The sequence below is a fragment of the Culex pipiens genome, chromosome 2 (genome assembly GCF_016801865.2).
Source record: "Culex pipiens pallens isolate TS chromosome 2, TS_CPP_V2, whole genome shotgun sequence".
NCBI classification, from domain to species: Eukaryota; Metazoa; Arthropoda; class Insecta; order Diptera; family Culicidae; genus Culex; species Culex pipiens.
The window spans coordinates 175,737,124-175,759,700 of NC_068938.1; the positions used below are offsets into that span (position 1 = coordinate 175,737,124).

The following is a 22,577-nucleotide window of genomic DNA, read 5'->3' on the forward strand; positions in this document are numbered from 1 at the left end:
GCGCCCCCTGGCGAATGTGTGGGTGTGTGGTGCAACTAGAGTCTATTTTAGAGAGCAGGGACGATGTCATCGGGACGACGATGAATGCTACGGACGAGCAAAGCTGATCCTAATGAAACTGTTTACTGCCTGCAGGTGTCCAGTGTTGCAGAGCGAGGAGCCTTCAACGAGAGCCACGAACGGCAGCTGTTGGTGTCCAAAATTGGTCTAATTCAATTAGGGCGGTGCAGAATTTGACGACTGGAGGGAGCTGAAAATATGTTTTATAACTGCTTCATTGTAAACAAAATGTTATCAATTTTACTGGTAACACCATAAAAAAAATCAATCAAGACTCCGTGGCGCAACGGTAGCGCGTCTGACTCCAGATCAGAAGGTTGCGTGTTCAAATCACGTCGGGGTCACACGATGTTACTTCTTTTGTTTCGCCAAAGCATTTCTTTTTTAATCGATCTTGGTACCATAAAAAATAACGGAATCTAATAAAGCCTAATAACAGGACATTTCGACGTCGTCGTGCTATCTTGTCACACCCGCCATTTCGACGTTCCGAGAAAAACGCGTTTAATGTTTGACCTTGAATAAACAAAAACAAAAGAACGCAATGTAAACAATAACAAACACGTTTTGACTGACCATTATGTGCATTGTCCCGAAGTTTGGTTGAAGTTGGTTGCAGGAGTCCCGAGTTATAATTACAAATGTTTACGGTAGTCTAACTTGTACGTGCGTCAAACACGTTCTGATTTAAAATCCCTTTGGCCAGTTGTCACACTTACATAAATTTTCAAGGAGTGACAAGATAGCACAACAAGATTGAAACGTCTTTCATATGTTAAGTGACAAAAATGCACGGAGTTTTTTCGGATTTCGTTGAATATCTCAGGATTGAATTAGAATTTTAGGGATCTGTGAAGGTCAAAAGTTGAGGCATTGTGAGCTGCAAAAAATGGCGTTCTTAACTCAATTTGGCCAAAAATGCACGTACGACAAGTTAACACGACGGCGACGACTTGCCTTTTTTTGCATGATGAACTTTTTGTCTTGAGCATCAAGCAATCTAATTTTATTATTTGGTATGAAAATAACAAGAAAAACGTGGTCCACCCTCGCCCAGAAGAAAACAAACACATTGTTTACGCTCTCATTTTAATTTTTACAACAGCTTTTACACCTTTTGCGTGCGCACACAATCACACCCTCACGGTGACAAACCCTCACATTGGTGCACTCTCGAGCAGCAAAAAATCTTACACACACGCGATCCATCGTCGCGGTGGCGATTACGTCGTTTTTGTCTTTTTACTTTCCCATTTTTCTTCAACTTTTTTTTTCGCATGCATGTTATTTATTGTTAATTTGGTGAGCAGCGTGCGCGCGCTCGTTCGTCGCTGTTTACCGTCAAGGTTTGTTTTCGAGAGTGACCGTTATCAATTAAGATTACTTACTGTTTTTTTGTTGTTGTAATTCTCTTATTTTCGCTTGCTAGGACGGTGAAAGCAAAACGTCGCCGATGACGACCGGGAAGTATTTTTGGGCGAGCACGTGGTTCGTTTTTTTGCAGCAAGAAGAAAATATTTAACGGAAAAATTCAGCTATCAGTCAGAAACTTTAGTTTTCCTGGTACAGTTCAGATTCGATAATCCGAAGGTTTGTATCAAACGTTGGATAATCGAATCATAGAAAAAAATGTTGTGATTCGATTTTCCGATGATTTGATTATCCGGAGTAACATTTTTCCGAGCCTGGACTGTATTGAAAAGCAATACGAGTAATTTTTAATATTTTCAGAAATGTCTTCTAAAAAAAGTCAATGCCAAAAATCAAAAATTGTGTTTTTAAATTTACCACGAAGGAATAAATTCATGAGTATGATGCATTTGCACTATAAACGTACATGTATTACTCCGTGGTTCTCAAATTCATGAACATAGTTCATGATTTCAGGAATCGACTTTTTTCCGTGTTTTGATTTGGCAGCAAACAGATACCGTTCCAGATTCTATTTTATTTGAAGTTCATATTTAATTACTAATCTTTCAATTATACAAAGTTTGATTAAACAAAAAACCTTCTTTTAATCAAATCATGAAGAAAAGGTTATTTTTTGCTTATGGGTCATTCCAGGTCAACTGGGTACACTTTTGGACTCGACCTTCACCGATGAATAGTTAACAGAAATCCCCAGTTTGGTGCTGATTGGATCATCCCTCGTTTTTTGGCACCGCCCTCTTTTTTGACGATTTTCTAAAAAAAAATCTTTTCATCATAACTTTGCAATTATTTGAGCAAAAGACTTTCTACTGGTTGCATTTTATAGAAAATTGTCCAAGGAGTTCGATAAAAATAAAATTTTAACCCTTAAATACCCACTTATATTATATTTCAACGTTTTAAGAATTGAAAATTAGTTTTGACCAATTCCTAATGTTTTTATTTGTTTTATTTTATCACCATTGTGTTCCCCAGACAATTTTAAATAATAATCAATGTAGACCTCAAACTAAATTGAACTATTGGCGAGATACAGCGATTTTACTGAAAAAAGTTTGATTTTGCGTTGCACTCTGTCCTATGAATTCAAATCCGATTAAATTTCTCACATATAAAAACCGAACTATGTGAGATTCATCCCTTTTTGTTGAAAAGTACACCATGTACTTCAAAGTGCTGCGCAAAATCATACTTTTTTCAGTAAAATCGCTGTATCTCACCAGTAGTTCATTTTAGTTTGAGGTCGACATTGATTATTATGTAAATTGTCCGGGAAACATGATAGTAATAAAAAAAAATCAAATAAAAATGTAAGAAATAGTTCAAAACTGAATTTTAATACTTAAAACGTTAACATATTATATAAGTGGGCATTTAAGGTTAAAAATTTTGTTTTTATCGAATTCCTTGGACAATTTTATGTAAAATGCAATCTGTAGAAAGTCTTTTGCTCATGTATTTGCAAAGTTAAGAATAAAAGAAACAAAAGTTTTTTAGAAAATCGTCAAAAAAGAGGGCGATGTCAAAAATAGAGGGATGGTCAGATCAGCACCAAACTTGGGATTTCTGATAACTTTCGATAGATGAACGTTCTCTCCAAGTTTGCCCAAATCAGTGAAGGTCGAGTCCAAAAGTGTACTCAGTTGAGATGGAATGACCCTTATGTATTATTATGCAAATAAGTGGAACTTTAGTGGCTGATGGTTTGGTTAATTACTAAACGAATAATTAAGATGTTTCACAACCATCTTATTGGTCACTATCTTGGATTACATAATCCTAGATTAGTTTGTAATATTTTTGAGATAAACTACCCAAATTTTTTATCGAAAGTTTCGTATTAATTGAATATTGATAAAATAAAAATAATTTATTGACGATGATTTTTTTTTTAAGTTAAATAGTCAAAAAGGTTCGGGAAACTTTGACCAAAAACATTTCGGCAAGTGTACATTTCACCAAAGACCGTTTCGCCGAATGGCCATTTCGCCGAATTAAAAAAAAATGATAGAAACCCCGTTTTAAAGGATAAATCTGCAGTTTAAAAATAAAAAGTGCGTGTTTTTTAAACATGATAAGTTCTGCATTTTGTTCATTTATGGGAGTTTTGGCATTTTTCTCAACATGACTTTTTCTTTGCTTTTCGTATTTCGTTATTTTCTTACTTTAAACATCAAATTCGAGTTCTGTGACCTCATTTTAGTCAAATTTGAATTGTTAATAGCCTTCCAGCATATTGATTTGATTTTGATGTGTTAACCAACAGGGCCACAAGGATGACCTATGTAGCGGTTGCCTAGAATTACAGTGGCTCAGACTTAAAGGGAGCATCTTCAAATTACTGCCGTATGAAGGGCCAAAAGGGGATGGTTGGACGCGAACAAGCAAAATCACTCACGGTGTCCTCAGGGGGAGAGAATCTCCTTCCGACAGTAACCTCCAATAACTCCGAAAAAAGTCTGACAAAGCTGAAAAACAGGGCTCGCACCCTGTTGGGGGCCTAAAAGGGCGCGGCAGACAGCTGGAGACTGACAGAAGTCAATAGATGTAGTAATTGGACAATCCTTTAGAATTGTATAATCAATAAACTATTTCCCCCTTATGACGTAGTTCTGGTCTTCCACTATCCACATCCAGTCTCCGCCATTACAGCATACCGTCCACTGCCCTGATGCTCCCTCCCCGATCCCCGGCTTTGATTCTATCTACTAAAAAAAGGAAAATCATAGTTGAGAAAAGGTCAATGCGGATGGAGAGCAAATCGAGCTCAGTATCCCCTCACAAAGACTGGTAGTAAGTGTGAAAAAAGCAATGAAAAATTTAATGAAAGATAAGAAGAAAAATAAAAAAATTGTATGTCAATGCGGATGGATCGATGATCCCCTCACAAGGACATAAAAGAGACAGATGGTAGGGAGAGCAAAAGAAGAACAGAATATCAGGAATAAGAAATAGTCAATGCAGATGGAGAGCAAATAGAGCTTTGTGTCCTTCCTCAAGTTAAACACTTTAAATACATTAAATACTTTAACAACCATAAATACTATTAATACGTTCAATAAATTTAAAACTTCAAATACTCTTAATACGTTAAAAACTTGAAATACTCAAAAAAAACATTAAATACTTTGAAAACTTTATTTGAATATTTGAAATACCTGAAATACATTCAAAACTGTAAATGCTTTAAAAATTAAATCATTTTAAAAACAATAAATACTTTTAATCTTTAAATACATTACATTACATTCCTTTCAATACTTGAATAACTTTAAAAACTTTAAATACTTCAAATACTTTAAAAAAAATAGATACTTTGAAAATTCCATTTGAATATTTGAAATACTTGAAATATATTAAAAACTTTAAATACTTTGAAAACTATAAATACTTTAAGAACTTTAAATACAATAAATACATTGAATACTTCGAATTGGTATTAGATTTGGATACATATTTTTACTTTGAATACTCAGAATACTTGAATTTCTTTGAATACTTTCAATACTCCATGAAAATACTTTAATTACTTTAAATACTTAAAAACGTTAAATACACTATTTACTTTGAAAACTTTAAATACTTAAGAGACAATAAATATTTTAAGTACTTGAAAAATTTTCAGATAAATTAAATACTAAATTTTTGTTTAATATTTCAAAAACTTTAAATACTTTCAATACTTCTAATACCTTTTAATACTTCAAATGATTTGATTTTTTTTTGACTTCAAATGAAAGGAAAAATGGGCGAACCGATGAAGTAGAAATTGAGCTCCATAACCTCTTAAAAACATCAATATAGAAAAATATTCAACTCACTACTTCATTCATTTGAAATGTTTGTAACAACCCCTTTATCACCCGTACTTCCTTTTTAAAATTTGAAATAACACATTAATCAAAACGGCGATAATAAATTATTCAAAGTCCCATTGATTTGAATTAGTTTTTTTTTTTAATTCTGAACATTTTAACTCTGGATAAAAGTTGTTTTGATTTTCAGGCACCGTAACAAAATATAAATAAACACGGTCATAATATTTCATCATACAAATTCCAAGCAGCAGAAACCAAATTAATAATTTTATATTAAATTTGAAAAAATATATCATGTGAAATTTTTGCACAGTACAGAAAAATGTTATTGAACAAAAATCAATGAAAACAGTATGGATTTTAAAAAAGTCAAGAATGCCATGAAATTCTTAACTTTGACAAAATAAAAAAGATGTCGATGCCTTGACTAATATGAAAAAATATAAAATATGTTTAATAAGAAAAATGGAACTTCCTCACCGGGATTCTACTGTACATCCGCAAACTTATTCCGTTGCAGTCAATCCGTCTAACAGCTTCCGACTGCGTCAGGGACTCCAACACCATCGCCATCGGACTCTTAACCGATAGCCATCTCCTTTCAAACTTCCAGAGGTCACGACCCTCTTCGAACACTTCCAAGTCTCTTTGATACAAATGGCACTCCGTAAAACACCAGGCATTTTCTTTTCAACTGCACCCTTTGAACCCGTTGAATTTTTCTTCGCAAAAAATCTTTTCTTTTGGAAACACTAACTCATTTGGTGGGGGACACTCCACTTCTTCTTTGGAGAATTAACGGTACGCGGCGAACCACGGATTAGAACTTAACCGACGACTTTTGATATTTTTTTCAATTTTTACTGAAAAATATTTTTTTATCAAAAATGACGCGAGAAAACATTTTTACGACCTTCCTGTTGCGCGACCTACTTCGATCTATGTTAATAGCCTTCCAGCATATTACATACATTTGCTTAATATTTCAACATCACCTTTTTTGCCACCTTATTGGATTTAAAAAAAATCCACGACCTGAAGATTTTTTTTTCGTTAAAAAAATACTATTCTCGGTACCTTCTTCACTTTCGAATTTCACAAAATGGATTTTAAATTGTTTTCAGTTGATTAAACTTCTAATTCGATAGAAATTTTGGTGATTTTTTCAGGGTTGATTATACCATACCTCTTTTTCGACGAGATTTCATCTGAATTTATGGGCTACTTGTTGAATTTATGATAAAAAGATGTAACTTTAGACAGTTTCGGGGAACATTACATTTTTTTGCGGTCTTCAAAATAATATTATCATTTCTTTTAATGTGAACAATTGCATGAAAAATGTATGGAGTATTTTTCTGCGTCTAAAATTATTTTTAAACAAGTTTGGGATCGTTTTGAAATATTTTGAATATCAGTGAAATTTTGATGTAAAGAACCGCAAAAAAGTTTTTTCGACAAAAAATATTGATAAAAAAAATCAAACAAATAAGAAATAATTTATATTTTTATTTTGAAATTCAAGCAAAGGAAAAAAATAGCAGCTGAATTATTTAAAAAAAAAAAAAAACATTCAAAGTCACAAAAATTTCCCCGAAAGAAAAGCAATCGTCGTTAGCACTTTCATTCAGCAAGCCAGCAGAGCAGCATTAATCTGGCGAATTTGCGTAAACATTTGTGAAATTAATATGCTAATAATAGAACGGATTGGCGCACATGTGAGCACTCTCGCGCGCGTATTTAGCTGATGACATTTTGGCTGATAATGTCATTGAGCTTTAGCCCTGCCCTGCCTTTGGTGGCGTGGATGTGACCGGTAGCACGGGGATGAAATTTTGCGAAATCGTAATCGCGGACCCCGCGGCCAAATAGATCGAAAAAAGAAGATCGCACTGAATGAGAGTAAATAACGCCATTCATCTTGCTGACGGCGACGACGACGTCCAAGACGACGTGTGCCCATTTCGTGCTAAGTGAGTAAATCATTGACCTGGCTGGTTGGAGAGGGAGAGATAGAAAAAAATGACTACGTGAATGGGCGCAGGAAGTAAAATGTGCAATGATAAGAGTTAATCGGACGGAATTGTCTTCCTGTTTTGGGTTGAGACGATTATTGTTATTTTTGTTTGTTTGAAACAATGTTGCAAGAAACTCTAAATATCAATTACTGTACGAACATCAACAAATAGCACATAGGAACATTAGAAATATTGTAAAAGCTCCCAAAAATTGATTCCCGTTTAGATTCTGTTGTGGAACAACTTACTATTCCTGTTATTCTCGAATGACGAAACGGCTTTTTTTTCACCATCAAAAACACAGTCCTAAAAATTGCGCATCCGTTTGAGTTATGAAAAGTTCAACCTTTCAGAAAATGTACTGAAAAGAAATACTCACGGTACTGTATTGTAGTTTGGCACTTATCTTTATAGCTAATAATATTTTTGTGGGGTAACAGTCTTTTCATTAAAAAAAAAAAACAATTCAGAGGGTGGTTTCCGAAAATGTAAAAAATGTTGATTTCTAATCGTTACAAAACATGATTTTTCAGCAATCAACCTATTTATCCAACTTGGTAAACCTTAACAAATATTTTGGACATTTTCAAATGTTGGGTTTGTTTTGGAAATTTTTCAGATATTTTTATAAAAAAGCTGTTTTATTTTTTTTTTGGCAATTCGGATCAATAGTTTCATAGATATTATAAGTCGAAAACTGGGGTTTGATTAGGAGAAACTGAGGAAACCCCACTTTTCACAAAATTTATATTTTAAGAGTCCTCGTCCAAATTGATAAAAATTTCCTTAGCTTTTCGAACGATTTTTTGCAGAGGGCATTTCCTGTATGAAGAATTATCAGATAAATTAATAAATGATTTCAAAAATTTTAACAATCAAATGCCTATTACTTGAAAACAAAGTACTTTATGAATAATCTTAGTCCTTGTAAGTCAGTTAAGGCGTTACATACATGTAGAAAATCACAAAATTTCATATTACAGAAAATTTATTGAAACCACTAAAAAGATGATTTTCAATCACTCCTGAAAGTTTCATGAGGATATTACATGATTAAACTGAGTTAGAGACGATTTTAAGCTCAACATTTTGCCGTGTGCAAAGCGGAGTCAAACTTTGTGAACGTTTTTCCCGAAACACCGAGTTGATTTACGGGTGCCTCGATATCTCGAGATGGGATGGACCAAATTGGAAATTCAGGGTGAAGACTCTCAAGACATATCTCGTGTGCATGACGAAGCCTGATTTTAAAATATTGCTTTCTAAAAAAATGCAAAAATCAAAAACTGACAATTTTTTATATGAAAAACACAAAAAAAAATTTTACAACGTTTTTTTTTGAAAATTGGCCTTCGTCATGCACAAAGGACTGTTTTAACGAGTCTTCACCAAAATTTTGAGACGATTTGGTCAGGACAGTGTTGAGATATCGTGACACCCGTTTTTTTAAATTGCTATCTTCAAATAGCTATATCTCGGAAATGATACATCCAAATGTCTTCAAATTTATTTTGATAATAGATGAAAATGTATCTTTTAATGCCATGAACATAGATTTTAAAAAAAATTAAGTGTGTGCTGACACCAACCTCTGACTTTTTTGTCGATTTACATGTATGTAACCCCTTAAGTCATTTGGGTCTACATTTAATAATAAGCTATTAAACTTTGTATGTCCATAACGATAACCATAATGGTATTTCAAAATTTTACTTAAACCTACCAAATTATGTTGAATTTTAAAGTTTCCTCTTGGTAAAATTTTTTAAATAATATGGTAAAATGTACAAAGTAAAAATATTTAAAAAAAAATTACAAAATGCCGTTTTTAACGTTCTCAAATATGAATAATTTTCAATATGGGTATCAAATGTATCGATATTTCCATGCATTTTCACAGTTTTTGAGTTTTTTAAATGAAATACTCAAATTTTCACAAAATACCGTATTTTCTCTAAAATACTATTTTTTTATAATTTGCAATATGAATACAAAAAAGTTCGAAATTTTGCATGTATTTTATCTGTTTTAAAGTTTATTAAATGCAATTTTCACAAAATACCGTATTTTTCCGAAAAACACTAAAATTTTTATAATTCACAGTAACGACGCGAAACTTTACTTGCTTATTCATTCAAAAAGCTCTAAACCAGTTAAAATACTTGCAAAATTTCAAATCGTTTAATAACCATATTGCGAATTATATTTTTTTTGCTTTTTCGAGAAAATACGGTATTTTGTTAAAAAAATAGTATTTCATTCAAAAACGTCTATTGCGAATCATAAAGATTCAAGTATTTTCGAGAAAATACGATATTTTGTAAAAAAAATGTGTTTCATTCAAAAATCTCAAAAACATTTATAATAGGGGAAATATACCCATTTTAATCACACTAAGCCGTTCGACCAATTCTCATCACTTTTGCCGTTTTCCACATTTTCAGATGTATCAACAATGAAAAGTTGCTTGCTCACTTTTTTTTTAGCTTTTTATTACTTTAGTACAGTCAAAAACACTTTATGAAAGCTTTAATTTATGTTCAAAGTGCTGATAGGCCGATAATAGAAATAGGCTGAGAAAGAGTATAGTTCCCCTACATTAATAATTTCGAATTGTTTGAAAACCATATTGGGAATTATAAAGGTTTGAGTATATTCGAGATAATTCGGTATTTTTAAAAAAATAGTATTTAATTCAAAAAACTCTGAAACTCTCTGAGTATTTTCGAGAATATACGTTATTTTGTAAAAAATTAAGTAGGGAGTGTGGGGTAATTTGGACACCCTAAGGAAATTGCTCTGTTACGGGCTGTATGGATATTTTAAAGGAATGTGGATGACACCAGAGGATAATAGAGACCATATTTGATGGAAAAATGTCATTCATTTCGATAAATTTTGATGAAAAACCCATTTTTATCGCAAAAATTAAAAGGTGTCCAAATTACCCCCACATTTTTGTATTGGGGTAATATGAACACCCCTATGGGGTAATTTGGACATGCCTTGTGGGGTAATTTGGACATGCCTTGTGGGGTAATGTGGACATACCTTGTGGGGTAATATGAACACCTTTTGTGGGGTAATTTGGACACATGTTGAAGAATAAGTTTAACATTTGATTTTTTGAGCATGTTTTTTATCCTTCAACCTAGTTTTGTAATTGCTTTATATTTTGAAGTGTTGCTCACAATATTTCATCAAAGGTTTAAATAATGATTTTGTGATAGAACTATAATGCAATAGGAAGATAACAAATAGTTCAGTGTAGTATACATAATTCAATCATTAAATTGAAACTGATTTGATTTAAACATTGATTCTGGATCAGGCACACTATACTTGTTTTTAGTGATTAAGGTATCGTTTATGTTTCTATAAATCAATCTTTATATAGAATTTATTAGCCTAAAAATATACTTTTTTTTTTAATTTTACATTCTGTAGCCCTTCAAATTTAAATATTATTGTAAACCAGCATAGAAATTAGAAATGTCAAAGAAATTAATTAAAAGCAATCAACATTAGAGTCTTGCTGAACGCCAAATGTACAGTAATCAGATTTTCATCAATTCTAATATTGGAATAAATTTATCTAAATTAAAAAATAGGGGTTTTGTGAAAGTTCTCATTGCTCACATTCATTTTTGATTGTTTTTGACACATTAAATCCCTCTAAATTTATCTAAATCCCTTTAAAAACTCATCCAACCATGAAAGTTACTTTTTTGTTGCCTGCCAGGTAGACTTTCAGGTATGTCCAAATTACCCCACAAGCCATGTCCAAATTACCCCCATAGCATATTCTATCATTAATTGCGATTTTTGATGATAAAAATGGATAAAATGCACAATTTTTATACGTACATATCTCAGTCATCGTCCAAGCAACCCCCTTAAACAAAAAATGTCCACTTTTTTTGCTATACAACCCCTGCAAAACCTTATTTCCTAACCTTCAAATATTAGAATTTAAGGCACTACCAACCGGCATTTGGAAACTTTTACACATTATACCAAAACTACTTAACCTATTCCAACTTTTTTGGTTTGTCCATACTCCTAGGCCATTACTAGTACTAGCCTTGTCACTTAAATTGCCGTTTTCACTTTATATCCGAAGAAAACGTGATTTTTAAAGGGGTGTCCAAATTACCCCCACTGTCCATATCACCCCGAACTCCCCTATTTCATGAAAAAAAACTCTTAAACATTTAAAATACATGCAAAATTTCGTATCATTGATCACATCATTGATTTTGCGAGTTATTAAAATTTTAGTATTTTAGAGAAAATACGGAATTTTTGAAAAAAAACAGTATTTCATTAAAAAAACACTAAAACAGTTAAAATGCATGTCAAATTTCGAATCGTTTGATGCCCATATTGCAAATTATAAAAAAAAAACTAGTATTTTCAAAAAAAAAACGGTATTTTGAAACTTACCATATCATCATAAAAATATGAACTATGTGGAAGCTTGAAAATACAACATAATTTGGTTAGATTTAGTCAATTTTAAAAAATTTAGGTTATCGTCCATTATCGTCGATAAGATTCACGACGATATAATATCGGAATAACGATAACGATAGATTATCGTTATCGTCCCGACGATAACGATAGAACTATCGATGTCGTTATCGAACCTCGATAATTTTATCGTTAACAACCTTGGTTATTATGCCTTAGGCATTTAGTGATACGTTATGCTTGATCATTTTGAATGTAGAACTTAAATTTCCCTTTTTTTCATTTTCATTAGAAAAAAAAAACAAAGCGTTAAAAAGAAACAATTGCAATCTATCAACAAAATTTTACCAACAATATTTAAGAACGTTTTTTAAATATTCAAAAAAATAATAATTGTGGAATTTGATATAAAATCAAACATGCAAATTAAGTTGCCATTAATTTTTATTTAAAGAAATATAAGAGAAACAAGAAAATTGAATATAAATTCACAAGCCTGGACTTTCGATATTGTGAGAAACAAAAAAAGAGTCTTTTGACCCCGACGTGATTTGAACACGCAACCTTCTGATCTGGAGTCAGACGCGCTACCGTTGCGCCACGGAGTCATGTTACTGGTTAGTGTTTATATTGTAAACTTACTAGCTGTTGAAATTTTGAACACTCATAGAAACAATGATTGAATTAAGTTTCTATTATTTTTTATATTTTTTCTTATATTTTTAAAATTGCTCTTGTAATGGCTGTCCCCGAGAGAGCCAAACCACTACAGTACATGTCTTCACCCAGGCATGAAAGCCCAAAACCAACCAAACCAGCAGGCACTTATGGAATGAAAACAACTTCAATATCGACTTTAGAATGTCTACGAAAAGATAACTAAATTATTTTTATAAAACTTAGTGACGACAGTTAAAAACTTAAAAAAAATATATTTTGTTACAGTGCTTCCCAACTATCTCCTAAAGTGACTGTGTACGCGACGAAACACCAATCCAGTGGCGGATCCCGGACAAGCGTTCGTCGTCGTCGTAACTCTGCAACATCAGCGCCAGTAGTCATGTAACGAAACATGCTGCTGCTTAACGAGTAAAAGGCACAAGAAAGACAGACTGAGAGAGCAGAGGTTACACCAGGAGACGAAAGGAGATAAAGCACCAGGCGCCCGACGACGACGCCATTCAATTATTTTCCTTCAATCACTTTAATTTTCATCTTTCCTTTCTTTTTTTTTTTCCTCACTTTTCTCTTTTCCCTTTTCGGAGAACATGTGTTTGTGTGTGTGTGTGTGTGTGTCTTTGCAAGTTGTTTTTCTTTCTTGCCATTTCGTAGGCCTGACTTGGCTCCATTTTCCCCCACTTCTCCCCTTTCCATCCACTATTTTCCCTTCAATTTTCAGTGCAAAAGGGCCAAACCAGTACCAGCGATGAAGCCAAAAAGAAGAAAAACGACGACGACGGCGTTTTGCCCTTTTGTAACCAATAATAGCACTCCGGGCAGGCAGGCATCGTCATAGATCAGTCAGTTGCTCAGCTGGTGGTGTAAGTGTACACTTGCTGCTGTTGGATGCTGTGTAGTGTGCTTGCTGCTGCTGCTGATCATACGAATAATGATGGTGTTGTTACTTACAATCCAGTGAGCCCCTTTTGGGTTCGGTTCATGTGCGCCAGTGAGGGAGTGGAGCAGAGTGGTTGAGAGCAGAGTTTGGTTACATTATGATCTTGGAGGAGGGTCGTCGTTGGAGGTGGGGTATTTAGAGAGGTGGAGAAACGGTTGGAGACTTTACAGAGGGAAAAGTTTATCGACTTTCATAACGTTTGATGTTATTGAAACTTCATTCTCACCCAGTTTTAAATTTTTATTAAGTAAAATCATATTATGGAAAGAAATCAATGTTTTTTTACTAGCTTAACCTGAACTTTTTGTCAAAATCAACCAAAACTTATACAGGTTCAAAACGGTATGCATCAGAATATTAGATTCAAATGAAATTAAATTTTTGAAAATGATGTTTTGTTATCGTTAAAAAAATCAAAGAAGAATCATTTTTTCATTGGAAATTTTATCAATACACACAAAACTGGCAGCGCTAGTCCGAGAGAATGATGGTCTCGAGTCGAGAGAATAGTGGTACCATTCACGGACGCAGAGAACACAGCTCGAGATGGGCGATAGAACTATTCTCTCGAGGTTCATTTGCAAAAAAAGTTCATCCGTCAAACAAAAAACCAAAAGTGTCGACAACGGGAATCGAACCAGAGACCTTTGACAAATCAATCCAATGACTTAGCTGCCTCGGCCACCACAGCTTGGTGACCAAGGAGAAGTCAGAAGTCGATGTATGACACTTGTTGGAGATTTATTGATTCAACTAACGAATGAACTCATTTGTTATGATGGTGTGAGTTGGTACCATTATTTTATCGATTTTGGCACTGAGCCCTCAATAAATTTTGAGAGAACGATTATCTCGACTCTGAATTTTGGGTGTAGAGCTCAATAGCTCAATAGAGCTGGTGAAAAAATTTAAGGGGGCCTTTTTTCTGTTCTCTCATACCGATAAAATTAATGCTTAAAAATCAATTACAAGATTTTAAGAACGATTTTAACCCAACTAGAGCGTCCAATTTCCCGTCCCGGGAAAAAATTTCCCGGGAATTCCCGGGATTTCTCGGATAAAAATATTTCCCGTTTCCCGGGAAATATGTCAATTTCCCGGGAATTCCCGAAATACATGCGGAAGTATACATTTGCCTGCCTTTTTTGGCACCAATGTTTTGAAAATTCATACAAAAAATTATAATTACATAACCTGATTTGATTTTATTCACTTCAATCTGCTGTTCATATTGAACTAATCAGTTTGTCTGTTAATTTCATATCAAGGTTGATAGTATTAATTTTTGAAGCATTCATAACTAGGAATATTGTTTGCTTATATGTTGGGCAACAACAATTTCGCTATTTTTTTTGTTGTTCATTTGTTTTTTTTGTTATATCATTTGAAAATAAGATATTTACTTCTTCCGGCTAAGATCAAAATTGAAATTTGTTCAGCATTTTTGTTTACCTTGACCAAATTGGATGAAAACTGAATTGATATAATACAATTTTTCAAAAAGGGTTATGCTAGAAGAATTTGTTTAAAATATTTCGAGAAATTATAATTTGAAGTTATAAAATAATGATGCACGTGACCGTCCAAGGGCGTTAGAAGGTTAATTATGAAACAAAATGTCGTTTAATGTCAACCACTTTTACACTTTGTAAATTATTTTAATCTAATTAATTTATTAGGCCATATAACCATTTACCTAAAATCATACAATAAATTAAACCATGAAAAATCATAAAAAACGAAAATGAAATTTATCAAAGAATGCAACCAAATTTCAAGAACTCGCTTCAAATCTAAAAAATTTGAGTTGTGATTGTTTTTTTTTTTTCTTTTCAGCTTTATGGTCACTGAGACAAATTTAAAAGCAATTTTATGGTTGTGGAGCATAGATTTTCACTGTCCACTTTGATTAAAAAAATACTTCTCAACATTTTTTTACTTGATACGATTTGAAAGACAGCATTAACAATTATAATTTTTATATATTTTCTCAAAGTTGCTTGATTTTTTACAAGCAATCAAGCCAATAATTGACCCTCACACTCATTTTGACCATTAAAGTTACTGTTCTATACAATTTTGTTGCAAAATGTTGATCAGAAACAGGATCTGAATAATTTTCGTTAAATTTCAAATTTCCCGGGAATTCCCGGGAAATTTGTTGAAAATTTCCCGTTTCCCGGGAATTCTGTAACCCCGGGAAATTGGACGCTCTAAACCCAACTCCACTTTTACAAACCAATAGTGAAAGGATGTTTATTGTTATGTTTCTTTTTACAGTCGATTTGTGTTCATGATTATAATTAACATAATCAAAATTAATTATTCTAAGCAAATTATAGAATATTTATAGAAAATATCGATTTTTCTTAGTTTTTTAATTTTATTTTTCACATTTGGGAGTGATCTTCATCATGTTACTCATCGTAACGCTTTTTTAGATGAATAAAAAAAACATGTTTGGGACCATCCATAAACCACGTGGACACTTTAAGGGGGGGGGGGGGTATGCCGATTGTCCACGCTCCATACAAAAAAGATTTTTTTTGTATGGACAATTGTCCACGAGAGGGGGGGGGAGGGGTTCGAAATTTCCAAAAAAGTGTCCGCGTGGTTTATGGATGGTCCCTTTATAATATCGCAAGATAGCAGTAAATCGAAACTTTTGAGAAAAAAAAACATTTTAGCGAAAAGTAGTGCGTCCATCCCGGGAATTCCCCGGACAAAATTCGTGGTATTTTGTTCAATACCAAAAATCTCCGGATCCCGGGAATTCTTATACTTTGTCCCAAATTCCCGAAATTAAAAAAAATAGTCTGGAAATTCTTATTTGGTTGTGGAAATAAATAATCAGTTGAATAGTTATTAATCGATAAGAATTTTATAGCATTAACATTTGTATTCGGCATAAAAATTGGCTAATCAGGGAAAATTGTTAAAATTTTAGATTGCATATCTGCAAAATGCCTAGCGCTTTATTTATATCAGCATTAATTTGGCTAATCAGGGAAATTTTTTAAAATTTTAGATTGCATATCTGCAAAATGCCTAGCGCCTCATTTATTTTTGATTGATTTCTGTTAAAACAGAAACAGAACAACAAAATCAGTACTCCGATTTCCTCATTCATTGCTCAAAAATCTCCTGTACCTATTCAGACTGTAGTCCCGACTATCCTCAGTTTACGGTAGTGACTTAAGGATAATTTGAAAAAAAATGTTTAATATAAAACATGGAATTCTAAATTTATCCAAAATATTACATTGACTGGTATCATTTTATTTGTTTTGTTTCTTGTTTTTATTTTTTTAAATTTTTTAATGATTTTTTTCCAAGTCATGTTATGTAAAACTTAATACATAAATAAAAATATAGAAACTAAAGAGACTTATTTAATTTAAACATCATTGGATTAAAAATTGTGGCTGATTTATAAATTTTAGGCAAAAATTAATTTTTAATTTCTTTCAAGCTATCTAAAAAATGTTGTCCTTGTTTGGATAGAATTGTAGATATTCACAAATTGATGGTATCGAGTAATTCTATAATGTAAAGCTTGAAAAACTTAGCAAATATAATAAAAACATTGTTTCAAAAAATTCCCAGGATCCCAGGAATTCCCGATATTTAATAAAAAAATTTCCGAGAAATTCAAAATCCGGGAAAATTGAACGCCCTAGCGAAAACGTTTTTGTGAAACTAAACATGGACTTGTAAATTGATCAACAATTTCATTTCAGAAGATTATCCGTTTTGCATAGATAATCTCAAAAGCTGTCAAATAATTATCAATTGTTGAGCAAACCTAAAAATCATTTTTTTTCTTCGAAATGCAGTTTAGTGGCATAAACTGTGAAAAATATTAGCTACAGCCTAATGCTACATTTAAAAAAAGTTAGAGAAGAATTTAAAAGACCAATTTGTGATGTTACAGTTTCTGAATTTAGTAATCTATAAAAGTATATCCACTTAACACACCAGAAATTCTGATACAAATTTTCAAAACTATCGATTTCAAAATTTGGTTGCACTTCGTTTCACAGCTAATTTGTTAAAAAAAAACTTAAGAGGCAATAACATTAAATAATTAAAATGTTAATAAAAAAATCAATTGTGTATGAAAAATCCAATTTCATAGCACCTATTTGAGTGCTGAAAAGTAGAACTTTTAGCATTTGTATGGAAATGTTTTACTTTTCGATTAAGCTATTTTTGGCGAAAAAATGTAATTAATTTCAACATTTGAGATTGACAGTAAAATAGTAGTTTATGCAACAAGTTGCAAAAAGTAGATTTTTTCAGCACGAGTCGTACATTTATCCAACGAGGGTTACCGAGTTGGATAAATACGATGAGTGCTGAAAAAATCAAGTTTTGCAACGAGTTGCTTACAACATTTTTTGCAATTCCGAAAAACACCCATTGAGTGAAATTTTAAGTCAAATTTTCATGTATTTTGTCAATAAATCGTTTAAATAAAAAAAATGTTGAAAAGTGTTACTTTTCGAAACAAGTGCTGAAAAGTGTTGCTATTCGATTCTGTTATTTTTGGTACAGAAAAGTAGGCTATTTCGTCGTTCAAGAATGACAGGAAAAGTAAGTAGTTTCACGACGGAATTGCAAAAAAATAGTTTCACAATGGAGTAAAACAGACTATTTCTTCTTTTAACCCTCTACTGCCCAAATTTTGTTTCGAAAATTTTAATTTTCCCGTGTTCAGGAGGTCATTTTGAGGAACTTTTGTTGTACGAAAAACTTTACTTCTCTTGTTTTTTGTTTCTCTTCTATAATTACATTTTGCCTATGTTATTCTTTCACTGTAAAAAGACACTTTTTAAATTTTTTGCTTGTTTTTCACATTTTTGGCTACAAAATAGCACCATTTTCATTAAAATTGTAATAAAATGCGAAGAGGCTTCTTTTTACTTATAATATAGGAAATGTTAGTAAAAAACACAGCCAATGTTAACCCCTATGAAAATGACATTTTTAAAAACAATGGCAAAGTCACATAAAACAAGAAAAAAAATTTCAACCAATATGTACATTAAAAATTGAAGAGTTCTTTTTTGTTATCCTGTTTAAAGATTAAAATTGGTTGAAAAATGGTTTTTTGGCGATTTTTTAAATCGAAGCCTGTCTAAAGGCCGACTTGTTTTTTTTTTTATTCATAACTTATTTTTATTAGGTGCTGCGACCCGGTTGGGACCGAGGATCAGAGGCGGAGTTGGGTTGTAGAAGGTTAAGTAATTTTTGGCAGCAAGATAACTCAAAGTTTATTGCGCCCTACATTGAGAAATAAATTTTTACTCATAAAATAATTCTATTAACAGAATTAAATCAAAATACAAATTTGGAAAATTACTGATTTTAATTAATTATAAAATTCACTTTTCCTTCCGATCTAAAAGAAAAATGTTTTTTTCAAAATCTGATTTTTGATAAAATGCATCACGCACTGTCACTTACCTACGATTTCATCGTTGCGTGGTGTCTTGCATTTTGGGCAAAATTGAGTTAAGATTTCTATTTTGTGCAGCTCACCTTTGACTTTCACAGATCCCCAAAATTCAACATAAATAAAAAAAAATAAAATTAAAAACAAACAAAATCCTGAGATATTCAATTAAAACCGAAAAAAACTTCGAGCATTTTTCTCACTCTTCATATGAAAAAAGATTCAATTTTGTCGTGCTATCTTGACACAACCTGAAAATTGCTGCAAGTGCGACTACTGACCAAAGGGATTTCAGGTTAGAACGCGTTTGACGCACGTACAAGCCCGACTGCCGTAAATAATTGTAATTCTAACTCGGGACTCTGGCAAACAAACCAAACTTTGTAACAATGCACAGAATGGTCTACCAAACAAAACTTGTTTGTTATTGTTTATATTGAGTGCTCTAATTTGTTTTTTGTTTATTCATGGTAAATCATTAGGAGCGAGCATCTGAAAAAACGAAAAACTAAACCAAAGTGGCCCCCACCACGGACGTTACTGATTGAGGGTGCTGTCACTTGATGGTGATGCTGTGCGCCTCGGAGAAAGCCCTACAAAACAGCTTCTCTCCATTTCGCTGCCAGCCAAGATATAGGCTCTGCTGGAAGAAAAAAACATTTTCGGTCCACACTTGGTTCGTCTCGTCGTCGTGATCGTGTATGTATGACTGTGTGTGTGCATGTTGTGCCATTTTATGCTGCTGCCCTTTCCACCAACAACAACCAAAGCAACTCCACACAATAATCAGAAATCAGCTGGACCTCGGCGCGTAACGTCGTCAGTAGGAAATTTATGCTGTCTTGCGAGGTTGGGAGGGGGCGGTGGTGGTGGGTGACCCATAGCGAGGGGAAAGAGGGTGAACCGTTCGTCGTCGCCAGAATCCATCTCTGCGTCTCTCGTTGGCTCGTTTTGCTCGTTGCTGATGCTGTGCTGTGTGTGTGTGTGTGCACTTTGTTGACCGGAATAAATATGTTGTGTCAGAGGCAAGTAATTGAACTGGTTTCGCTGCCTCCCAGAGCTCCAACTTGCCCTTCTGCCCTAACTCAGGCCACACTCAAATGTTGCAAATAAACAGAGCGAGTGTTCGGTTGGGAGCGGGCTGGGTGAGTAAATAGACAGTTTAGGTCGAAAATGGAGGATCGTTTGGATATTTTTGAAAATAATGATCAAATTACAATATACATTTTTCAAGCTCTTATCTTGAACTTGTATTTATATTTTTCAACCCAGAAAATCATTGTATGGGTTTGTGTGTTTTAAAGTGAAGCAAAGTTCAGAAAAGAAAATATCCAACATAAAAATCTATTCAATTATTCACTTTTCATTGATAATTGTTTTTAGTCTTTCTTCCTTTATCCTTTTCCTGAACAATATCAGGAAGTTTTATTTTGTATTATTATCAAACTAAGAATAAATGTTTTTTGTTTGTTTAAAAAAATAACGCGAAATAAACAAACACAAACTTGATAATTCGCAACAAAACTGAGTTGACATGAACTGAACGTCCAGAGAAAAAAAAACTCGTTAAAACACCTCTTTCTAACAAAACCCTCACAGTAGCCGGGTTCACGGATATATGAGAAAGACAAAAGTGTTCAATTTCGTTTGCATTAACCTGAAATTTAAAGTACCCAAGAAACTAGCCTGAAAATTTAAGCTCATTTGGTAAAGGTAAAGTTTTGATCTGAAGTTTATATGGAATATTAATAAATTTACTATGAAGAATTTTAACTTTTTACATCTTCTGATAGAACATTTCCCAGAACCCTTTCAAATTTTACCATTCTTAAGTTGTTTATTGGTTTTGATCCGGAGAACAACTTTGTAGAATTGAATTGATCCCGAAAAGATACAGGATTTTTTTTTAATTTATATTTATTTAAATTTCTTTTCCATGTACATTCATTCAGTTAAAATATTATTGAGTGTCCAATCACAAACGATGACTTTTCACCTCAATTTTAAATACTAGCAACTTTCATTTATTCATGAAATATTGTAGCTTTCGCTATTCAGTGATTTCAAATGTAGGAGGTCCTACATGTACAAAGGGGGAAAGGGATACCTTAAAACTAACTTATAAACTATATAAAGAGCGGATCAATGCAGCTGAAGACTGCAATGATTTTTGTCGAAATGCATCAATTATCTTATTGGACATAACATCCAAAGTGTCAACTTCGGCTAATTGATGAAGTTCACTGGTGCTGAACCAGGGAGGAAGTTTCAGAATCATTTTCAGAATTTTGTTCTGAATCCTCTGAAGTTTTTTCTTCCTGGTTAAGCAACAGCTTGTCCAGATCGGCACAGCATAAAGCATGGCAGGTCTGAAAATTTGTTTATAAATTAACAGTTTATTCTTGAGACAAAGTCTAGAATTCCTGTTTATAAGTGGATACAAACATTTAATATATTTGTTACATTTAACCTGGATACTTTCAATGTGATCCTTGTAAGTAAAGTTTTTGTCAAAACCAAGTCCAAGATATTTCACTTGATCCTCCCACTTTAAATTTACCTCATTCATCTTTATAATGTGATGACTTTTTGGTTTAAGAAAATCAGCCCTTGGTTTGTGAGGGAAAATAATAAGTTGAGTTTTTGCAGCATTTGGAGTATTTTTCCATTCTTTCAAATAAGAATTGAAAATATCCAAGCTTTTTTGTAATCTTCTTGTGATGACACGAAGGCTTCTGCCTTTGGCGGAGATGCTTGTGTCATCAGCAAAAAGTGATTTCTGACATCCTGGGGGCAAATCAGGCAAGTCAGAAGTAAAAATATTGTATAAAATTGGACCTAAAATGCTTCCTTGAGGGACGCCAGCACGTACAGGTAGTTGATCAGATTTGCTATTCTGATAACATATCTGAGTAATTCTCGCTGAAAGTGGACCACTATTTACACAAGGTGCTCAAAAATGAAAAACAATGTACTTTTCCAATAGCCCCCACCAAGTTATGAATGAAACCATGTTTGGTTGGTTAAATTTTTCCTCACCTCGGCGCCACGAAGCTAAAACATTTTTTTTAATTGGTATTTTTTTGACTTAGGCGCGCCTACAAAATTGCTAATAACTTTGCAAAACTTCAACGAACCCTTGATGTTTAGGGGTGTTTTGGAAAGGAAATGAGCAGAGCTTTCGAATGAACTTGTCAGAAAAATACCGTTCCATACATTTTTTAGCCACAAAACACCAATGTATATTTAAAAGTCATTTTTGAAGGCCGGCGCCCCGCTTTATCGAAAAACTGGCAAATCCATTCGAAAGCTGAGACGATTTCACATAAAGGACCAATAAATCTAAGGTGTATGTTCCTCCTATCTTTTTTAATCTAATTTTGATTCTGTAAGCGCAGCGCTCCGTTCGCATTTCGGGCACCCAAAATGTTGCAATTTGCTTGCCTCATTTTAAGGTTTTGTCAAAAAATATAGGTGCTCACTTTTTAAATGATAGTTTATTGTCCAAGGATCAAAATGCACTTTCAATAATTGACCAATATTTATGTTTTTGGGTTCTTCCAGGAAATTTAATGTCGAAAAATTGTTTTGTTCTACTTTTTTTTTGTAAAATGCTCACTTACAATTGGGTGGACTTTTTTTCAGTAGAACTAATAAATGTAGCATGTAGGAAATTTCACCACAAACATTTTTCTCTA

The 22,577-nt window shown here is 33.0% G+C and overlaps 2 non-coding genes across 2 annotated transcripts; one reads left to right on the forward strand and one right to left on the reverse strand.

The window, feature by feature from the left end:
* The first annotated feature begins 332 nt into the window (after positions 1-332).
* On the forward strand, positions 333-404 carry Trnaw-cca (transfer RNA tryptophan (anticodon CCA)). Its single transcript has one exon. It is a non-coding gene; the product is annotated as a tRNA-Trp (tRNA).
* Positions 405-12,339: 11,935 nt separating this feature from the next.
* On the reverse strand, positions 12,340-12,411 carry Trnaw-cca (transfer RNA tryptophan (anticodon CCA)). The gene has a single exon. It is a non-coding gene; the product is annotated as a tRNA-Trp (tRNA).
* Positions 12,412-22,577: the final 10,166 nt, after the last annotated feature.